An 8,018-nucleotide genomic window follows, 5' to 3' on the forward strand; every position below is an offset into this window, starting at 1 on the left:
AAAACTCACGAGAATAAAGGCGGTGAAAGTGTGTTTTCCATCCAACGGCTTTAAAGCGAATAGAAACCTGTGCATAATGACGTCGCATTCTGTTTTGATGTCAGATTGGTATATCGAATTAATTTGAGACATTTGATGGTGTTTCCATTCATTTTCGCACTAAATCGCACAATATTCAAGCAACGTTTGCAAACAAAGTTGTGCTAGCCAAAATGAGTAATATTGCACATGTGCCAGTGTCAAGCTAAAATAAGAAAACGATGCAGATGCACGTAAATGCCCGATGACGACTGAGAAGGCATGTGGTGTGGGAACGACAACGTTCCAAACAGCTCTGGGAGATCGTGGTTCAGAGACCTATCCCAGAAACCCTTCGGTTGAAGCATTTTCACATTATCAAGAACACATTTGGCCTGTAATTTTATTGGCTATCCCTTATGCCAGATGCGATAAGCAATTGTCCGCCATTCCAACTGAGAAGTGTAGCACCATTGCGCTCTACAAACTGGCTACATGCGCAGTGAGTATAGATTGGTAGGCAAAATGTTTGGGGTCAACAAGACAATTGTGCACCGGTGGGTTTACGCAGTGTTCAATGCCATATGAACAAGGATGATCTGAAGGTGTATATACCTACCTGGAATGGATGAGGCACATGAGATCTCACTGCATAACTCCAGAGTGCACTGTGTGCCACAGGTGTATAGATTAGATTAGATCCCCTGCTAAAGGATACATGGATTTTGTCAATAAAAGGTTCTGGCCATCAATCGCACCAAGGCTGTAGTAAACGATTGTTGCAGCATAAGGGACATTTGCGTCAGCACTCCTGATAGTGCGCACAACAGTCTTTACCACTTCTGACCTGTAGAGAGGCTTAACCATAAAACTATCTAAATCGTAATCATATTTCATTTTATTCAATTTATTCGGTATATAACGTTTCCATCGGCGTTTATCACATGAAACCACTTACCAATTTAGAGAAAATCCGAAGAGACCGAACGTATTAACTTTGAGTTGATATTCATGAAGTTCAATCAAATTTTACAGTGTATATAGGACATTTTGGATTCAATATCACTTAATTTGCATGAATAAGTGTGGATGAAAACTAGGCTCCTGTCTGTTTTTTGACAAACAAAAAGAAAACAAAACATTATGAAATAGCTTTACATATTCTTAGTTTGACCCTTATAACTATATGTAATAAACTAGTTAACAGCCCTGTGACACTCATTCATCAGGGGGTGTTCAGAGACTGCATTGGCAGGGTGCGTTGTTTCATGTACCACTGAGACAATACGATCCAGGCAGGCCAGTTAAAATAACAGATCCATGAATCTGAAGGCTTATCAGACTCCAAAACACTGCACACCCATTTATAATTTCATGAGGAAAGATTCTACTGCTCTGAAAAACTTAGCACGGCTTTAATACTTTTATCTTTCATTGTAACAACCAATAGCCTAACGGTAGGAAGGTGGCAATCACATTGAACATTAATTTAATTTCAATTCAATTTTAGTTATAGTATCAAATCATAAGTAATCTCAGGACACTTTACAGATAGAGTAGGTTTAGACCACACTCTATAATTTACAAAAAACAACAATTCCCTCCCAAGAGCAAGCGTTTGGTGTGACAACGGAAAGGAAAAACTTCCTTTAAGCAGACATAAATCTCAGGCAGAACTAAGGTCTTGGTGGGTGGCCATCTGCCGCAAGGATTTTATGTCCTTAATGCATGCTTGAAGTTTAAGTAACTAATTGGTTTCTTTTTCGTCTTGGCTTGGTCGAAAAATATATACAGTCCCTGACAAAAGTCTGTTGCTTGGTCAAATTGACTGAAGTGCCGCTGAAATATATTTCTAATCAAGATTATTTACAAGAAATGGCTCATTTTAATCCAACAATTTTGTAATAATGTTTCAGTGCAACAAACTGTCAAAAAGTATTCTAATATCACAGCTTGGTAAAGCATTGAGTCAATTTGCAAAGAATAAGTGTTGTCGCCTTGTCATATGAGCTTCACCTGTGATAATAAGATCAATTAGGTCTCAGGTGTGTATAAAAACAACCCCAGTACACTAGACCTTCACATCAACTGCAACTAGACTCTGCTAACGGCCTAGATTCACCCTAGACTAAAGTTTGTTATCAAGAGGCTGAAGACCAGATCCACGCTGATGTGGCAGACACCTTCAATGTGTCTCAGCGTCAAGTACAGAGGATTAAAAAACAATTGAAGACACTGGAAGTGTTTTTGACAAGACCAGGTCAGGCAGAACCCGCAAGACAACTGCTCGAGAGGACCGTTTTTTGGCTCAAAAATCCAAGGCCAGCCCATTTTCCACTGCAGCAGAGCTCCACGAGACCTGGTCCCTGAAGTCCCTGTGCCAAGAACGGTTTGTCGGATTCTGTCTCGAAATGGCCTCCATGGTCAAACCAGTGCCCAGAAGCCAGCACTAAACAAAAGACAATTGAAAAACAGTGTGGCATTTGCCAAGGCCCACAGCCTGCTAAAAGGATGGACGCTGGAGAAGTGGAAGAAGTGGATTTTTCAGATGAATCTTCTGTTGAATTACACCACAGTTGCCGAAAAATATTGCAGGAGACCTAATGGAGCCCGCATGGATCCAAGCTTCACCCAGAAAACAGTGAAGTTTGGTGGCGGAAAAATCATGGTCTGGGGTTACATCCAGTGTGCGAGAGATCGGCAACATCAATAGTCTCAAATACCAAGAAATCTTAGCTACCTCTTATTTCCCAACCATAAAAGAGGCCAAATTCTCCAGCAGGATGGAGCTCCATCGCATACTTCCATCTCCACTTCAAAGTTCCTCAAGGCGAAGAAGTCAAGATGCTCCAGGATTGGCGGCAGTACCAGACATGAACATCATTGAGCAAATGTGGGGTAGAGGAAAGAGGAAGCATGGAAGACCAAACCAAAGAATATTGATGAGCTCTGGGAGGCATGCAAGATGTTTCCTAGCTATTCCTGAGGACTTCATCAATACATTGTATGAATCCTTGCCAAACCGCATGGAGCAGTCCTTCAAGCCATGGAAGTCATACAAGATATTAAATTTGAATCCACAGCACACATATTAATTTGCTGATATATTTAGTATTTGTAGTAAATTTGTTCATTATGTATAGGCGACAAAACTTTTGTTTTGCCAAAATTTGACCTTCTGTCTGTTTAAATAATAAATCTTTTTTTAGTGAAACTAATTATTTCAGTGCATTGCACTCATGGCATCATTTAGCTTTTCATATGAGCTATTCTTCTACACCAATTGATTAATTAAGTCAGGTTAATAGCAGGTGTTTCTACAAATAGATAAGCGACAAGACTTTTGTCAGGGACTATATATATATATATATATATATATAATTGGTTATAACAGTGAAAAGTCAATAGAGTGTTTCCTAATAATATTGCCTAGAAGCATATATAACCTACCGGGAATGTACATTTGCACTTATTTTGTTGGCAATGCAGCAGCTTGTAAGATGACAGTGCATCACGTTCCAGCATAAGTTCAATCAGGATCACCTTTTTCTGTTGGCACCCACGTTGTGTCAGCATTCATTGATTTGACTGGAAGGGCTAATGTTCTGTAGGTCGGAATGTGTCCTCATCCCCCCTCTGATGATAATGTGTTTGGCACTAATGGTGGCGGGAGGAGGCCTTGGTTGGTTTCAGCCTCATAGTATAAAAGAATTTGCCAAAGTTGACGACAATTGGCTAATTAGGTTAAACAGTTCCGTACAGAGCATAAGTTACATTTAAGCATATGAGTCAAAGACATCTTGTTCTTGCAAATGCATTTTATGGTTGTTACACAGGAGTTTGATCAATTGTTCAGGCTGCCTTTCTTTCTGTACAGTTTTACTTGCTCAACAGTCTCAGGTCTCCGTTGTCATATTTTGCAGTTCATACTGCCCACACATTTTCAATGGGAGAGGTCTAGTACCCCTACTCTTTTACTACGAAGCCGCGCTGTTGTAACACACGCAGCCCTTTGTTGCACTTATGGTAATAAGCATTGTCATGGACTGGAACAACTACAATATAAATGAATATACAGAAGTATATTGTTCTGCATCATAAAGGTACCAGTTACCCAGTGCTAACCATGACATATTACATCTGGCTGATTTTCACAGAACGATTGTATTCCTAAACAGAATAAATCAAGGCACAGGCAAGTCGCTCAAACCACTGATTGATTTATTTCTTCATTTTTATTATGTGGTGCATTAAAATGTCTCAAAACAGCTAAATTTTCCACAGAGGAGAAGCAGTAAGATAGGATCAGACGTGAATAAGGGCAGTCTCAACTTTGAAAGTTTGTGATTGCCACCTTCCTACTGTTTCAGTTTGTGTTCGAAATTTGTGTGGACGGAAAAGATCAGTACAAGCAATAGTACACATTTAATTTGTCACTCTTTTTTTAGTGCTTCTCGAGTAAGAAAATTGAATAAATGATTTCAAGTATTAAATTTGTTAGACTCAATTTGACAATAAATGCAGTTGCTTGAAATCAGATTTGCAGTTTGTATCGAGAACTTTTAACTTGAAGTCCAGTCTTCATTATTTAGATTAAGCTTCATGAAGGACAAGTAAAGAAATAGGAATGCTGAATTTATTACAACCTTTCTATTCCATTTTGTAGGAAAATAAAATAAAACACTTGACCTTGGCTTTCTTTTTACCAGTCCTCACAAAGCCATAGGTTCACTTCTTATCAGAATGCTCGCTGCTTCATTCCAATTTGTTTAGTGTAATAGGGACAGAATAACTTTGGTAGATACACCTCTTGATTAAAACATGCTTTTATTCCCCAAGAAATGTGAAGGCAAAAGAAATATCACACATTCACTGGCAAATTGTGCCATAAAAATTGTGTTCATTCATTTATTCAACAATAAACAGTTTTAGAAGGATTAGCCCCAAAAGGACACTAAATGGCAACGGATTTATTCTCAATTAATTTGCCAATATTTTCAGACTACTACTCAGAGATAATAATCAATGGAGCAGCAAAGGTATTGTTTTTATTCCACACATTCCTTTTCCTTGCAACTGAACCACCAACAAAAGCATTTTGTAGTGACTAGACCGAGCTACCAACAGCAAAGGCAAAAAAGCAAAGACTTCGAGACCAGATGAACAAAAAACATTAATTCTGTCCTAATTATTAAAAGAAAAAAATATATTTAATTTATGGCATTGTGTCTTGGAAGAACTGGATCAGTTCCTCTGTCTTCTCTGAATCTATCACTCTCCGTGTGTCTCCTTCCTCTCCTTCACTTCTGTCTGCTGGTGTGAGCTTAGTTTCGTTTCTTATAGTGAGGTGTCAGCTATTGACAGGGATGAGAGGAGAGTACCCTCCTGCAGTGCTTATTAGCTGTAATGCATTCCTTTCCTCTGCTTTGATCACTGTGGGAGACCGTGTGATGCTTCCTGTCATGTCATTTGTTTAATGACTACATTTTCTGTCCCTCTATCATAGTCTCTTTCTCATCCTGTCTTACAAGTATCCACTTCGAGGTTTATACTGACACACACAATGTACCCAAGGCCTGACTGAGCCAAGTAATGTGGCCACATGTTGTATGTATTTTTGTATGGCATGCTTTTACATCATACAGGAAACATTCACCGTTCACACACTGTGGCCGAGGCTGCCGTACAAGGTGCCACCTGCTCATCAGATAAACACTCATACACATTCACACTCCTATGGCAGCATCGGGGGCAACTCGGGGTTCAGTGTCTTGCCCAAGGACACTTTGACATGGGACTGCAGGGCCAAGGATTGAACCCCCAACCTTCCGATTGGCAGACAACCACTCTACCACTGAACCACAGCCGCCCTTTCTATCTGTCTGTCTGTCAGTCAGTCGGCCCACCCCTTTGATCCAGACTGACATAACTCAACAGCTATTAAATTGTGTGCCATGGTTTTTAATACAGATACCCATGGTACCCAGATTATAATTCCTAATGACTTTAGTGATCACCTGACTATTCCTCTTACACCAGCAACAGCTCAAAAATGTCACTTTTCTTGTTAAAATGTTGCACCATTTACTAGATAAATTGGCACAAAATATGCTTCATTAGTTCGAAATTTTAATTTGTAGAATACTTTGATTTAGGACCAAATACCTGCAAAACTAATGTCATTAGTGCTAATTAGGGAAATAATAGCTAATCCAACATGGTAAACATTATACCTGTTTAGCATCAGCACTGATGCTTCACAGAGCCACTAGCATAGATTCCTGGTCTGGTTCAGTTTCTGGTTCAAAGATTACTTTGCTTATTGCTCTCCGCCAATGCAAATAACTGCTAACAAGAATAAGGCATGAGTATATTTTTCATGATTTCTATGATTTTTGTATTCGCAAAGGGAGTTGATATCAAATCATTTTCAAATGTTCCATTTACCTCTAGTTTCAGGGCCTAAAACTGCTCAGTTAAGATGAATGACTTTGTTTGATAAATGTGAAAGAAACTGAAATATACTGTACATGGCTATGAATTGAATGTACATAAATTAATATATTTAAATGACAGTAGGACTGTAGTAGCTCAGTATGTAGGGACTTGGCTTTGGAATCGGAGGTTCACCAGTGTGGACTGGTAGCTGTTAAATGCTGTTATGTTAGCAAGGTGCCAGTTCACCTCCTGGGCACTGAAGCCCTAACTGCTCGGGGCAGCTGTCCCCCTCCCTCCGACATTCAGACACTATCCATTTGTGAATGTTTAGGTTTCTGGGCATCTGTGTGTATTTCAGGCTTGTGTGTAAATGTAACAAGAGAGTGAAAAAAAAGTAATTGATAAAGTATGTCTTCTTGTCTTGGAATGAGTGTTGAGTATTTTAAAGGAATTAAAAATAGTAGTACTTTGACAGAAAGTTCCATATCAGCTGTAATCATCTTGTTTGTTTTCGAAAATGCTTAAACAGTGCACCTCTTTACTGAGCTAGGTTCATGCTCGCCTTAGTGTCCCCAGCGCGATAGTGTGCGAGCCAAAATCTGACATCGTTAGGTATTTTGTGTAAAGTGCAACGGCTCTGCAAGCGGTCAGTCATTGTTTCAAACCAGCCCCAAATAGACCTCCATTATAAAATCCACACCTCCACAACTTTGACAGGACACCTCAAACTGCAAACAAGGTAACTTATTACTGTCATGGTACGATGTTTTTTTTTTTTTTAAACCATGAGGATTTAATATTTCTTAAACTATTCTTAGAGAAGCTATTTTTATACATGTGACGTCATCCCAGTGTAAAGAGAAAACATGTTTTTGGTGTTCAAATGAACTGATGTCATCTTGGAATGTCGGTATTCAGACTAAAATTGGCACTCCTCAAATAAAAAATGCACCCAGATGATATTGCATTCTCTGCAGGAAAGGTTGAGGCAGTTGAAGCTTGAAGTTTTCTTGCCCAAGCCTCCGTGTCGGCACACAGCTAATTGAAATGAATGAGGGTTTTTTTCCACACATTTGTGATTGTCTGAAGATGGCCTTATTGCATGGTTGGTCACAGTTTATTTTATGGCACTTTAATAGGACATAATAAGCTTTACTTTGTAACAAATCAGACCATATTAGACACAAAACAATCAAAGTTACCTATCCTAAATAGACACCATACACCTAAATTAAACTCTAATGAGAAACGACATATCGGGCATAGCCTTGTTATAGTCAGAAAAAACACTGAGAGCTAAGAGGATATTACATTTATTTGGCATTTATTTAACAGTACAGGCCAAAGGTTTGAACAAACCTTCTCATTCAATGCTTTTTCTTTATTTTCATGACTATTTACATTGTAGATAATCACTAAAGGAATCAAAACTATGAATGAACACATGTGGAATTATGTAATTAACAAAAACGTATGAAATAACTAAAACATGTCTTATAGTCTAGTTTCTTCAAAGTAGCCACCCTTTGCTCTGATTACTGCATTGGACACTCTTGGCATTC

The 8,018-nt window shown here is 38.8% G+C and overlaps 1 protein-coding gene and 1 long non-coding RNA gene across 2 annotated transcripts in view; one reads left to right on the forward strand and one right to left on the reverse strand.

Annotated features, from left to right (window-relative positions):
* Window positions 1–8,018, forward strand: part of LOC116695607 (inactive N-acetylated-alpha-linked acidic dipeptidase-like protein 2) — a 730,805-nt gene that overhangs the window by 421,026 nt on the left and 301,761 nt on the right. The gene's annotated exons all lie outside the window — the stretch shown is intronic.
* Window positions 1–8,018, reverse strand: part of LOC116695678 (uncharacterized) — a 17,104-nt gene that overhangs the window by 404 nt on the left and 8,682 nt on the right. Inside the window, exon 2 of the long non-coding RNA XR_004333527.1 lies at window positions 5,323–5,328. This is a non-coding gene — a long non-coding RNA (uncharacterized LOC116695678). The remainder of the gene's footprint in view (window positions 1–5,322; window positions 5,329–8,018) is intronic.

This window comes from Etheostoma spectabile, chromosome 9, assembly GCF_008692095.1.
Source record: "Etheostoma spectabile isolate EspeVRDwgs_2016 chromosome 9, UIUC_Espe_1.0, whole genome shotgun sequence".
Lineage (NCBI taxonomy): Eukaryota > Metazoa > Chordata > Actinopteri > Perciformes > Percidae > Etheostoma > Etheostoma spectabile.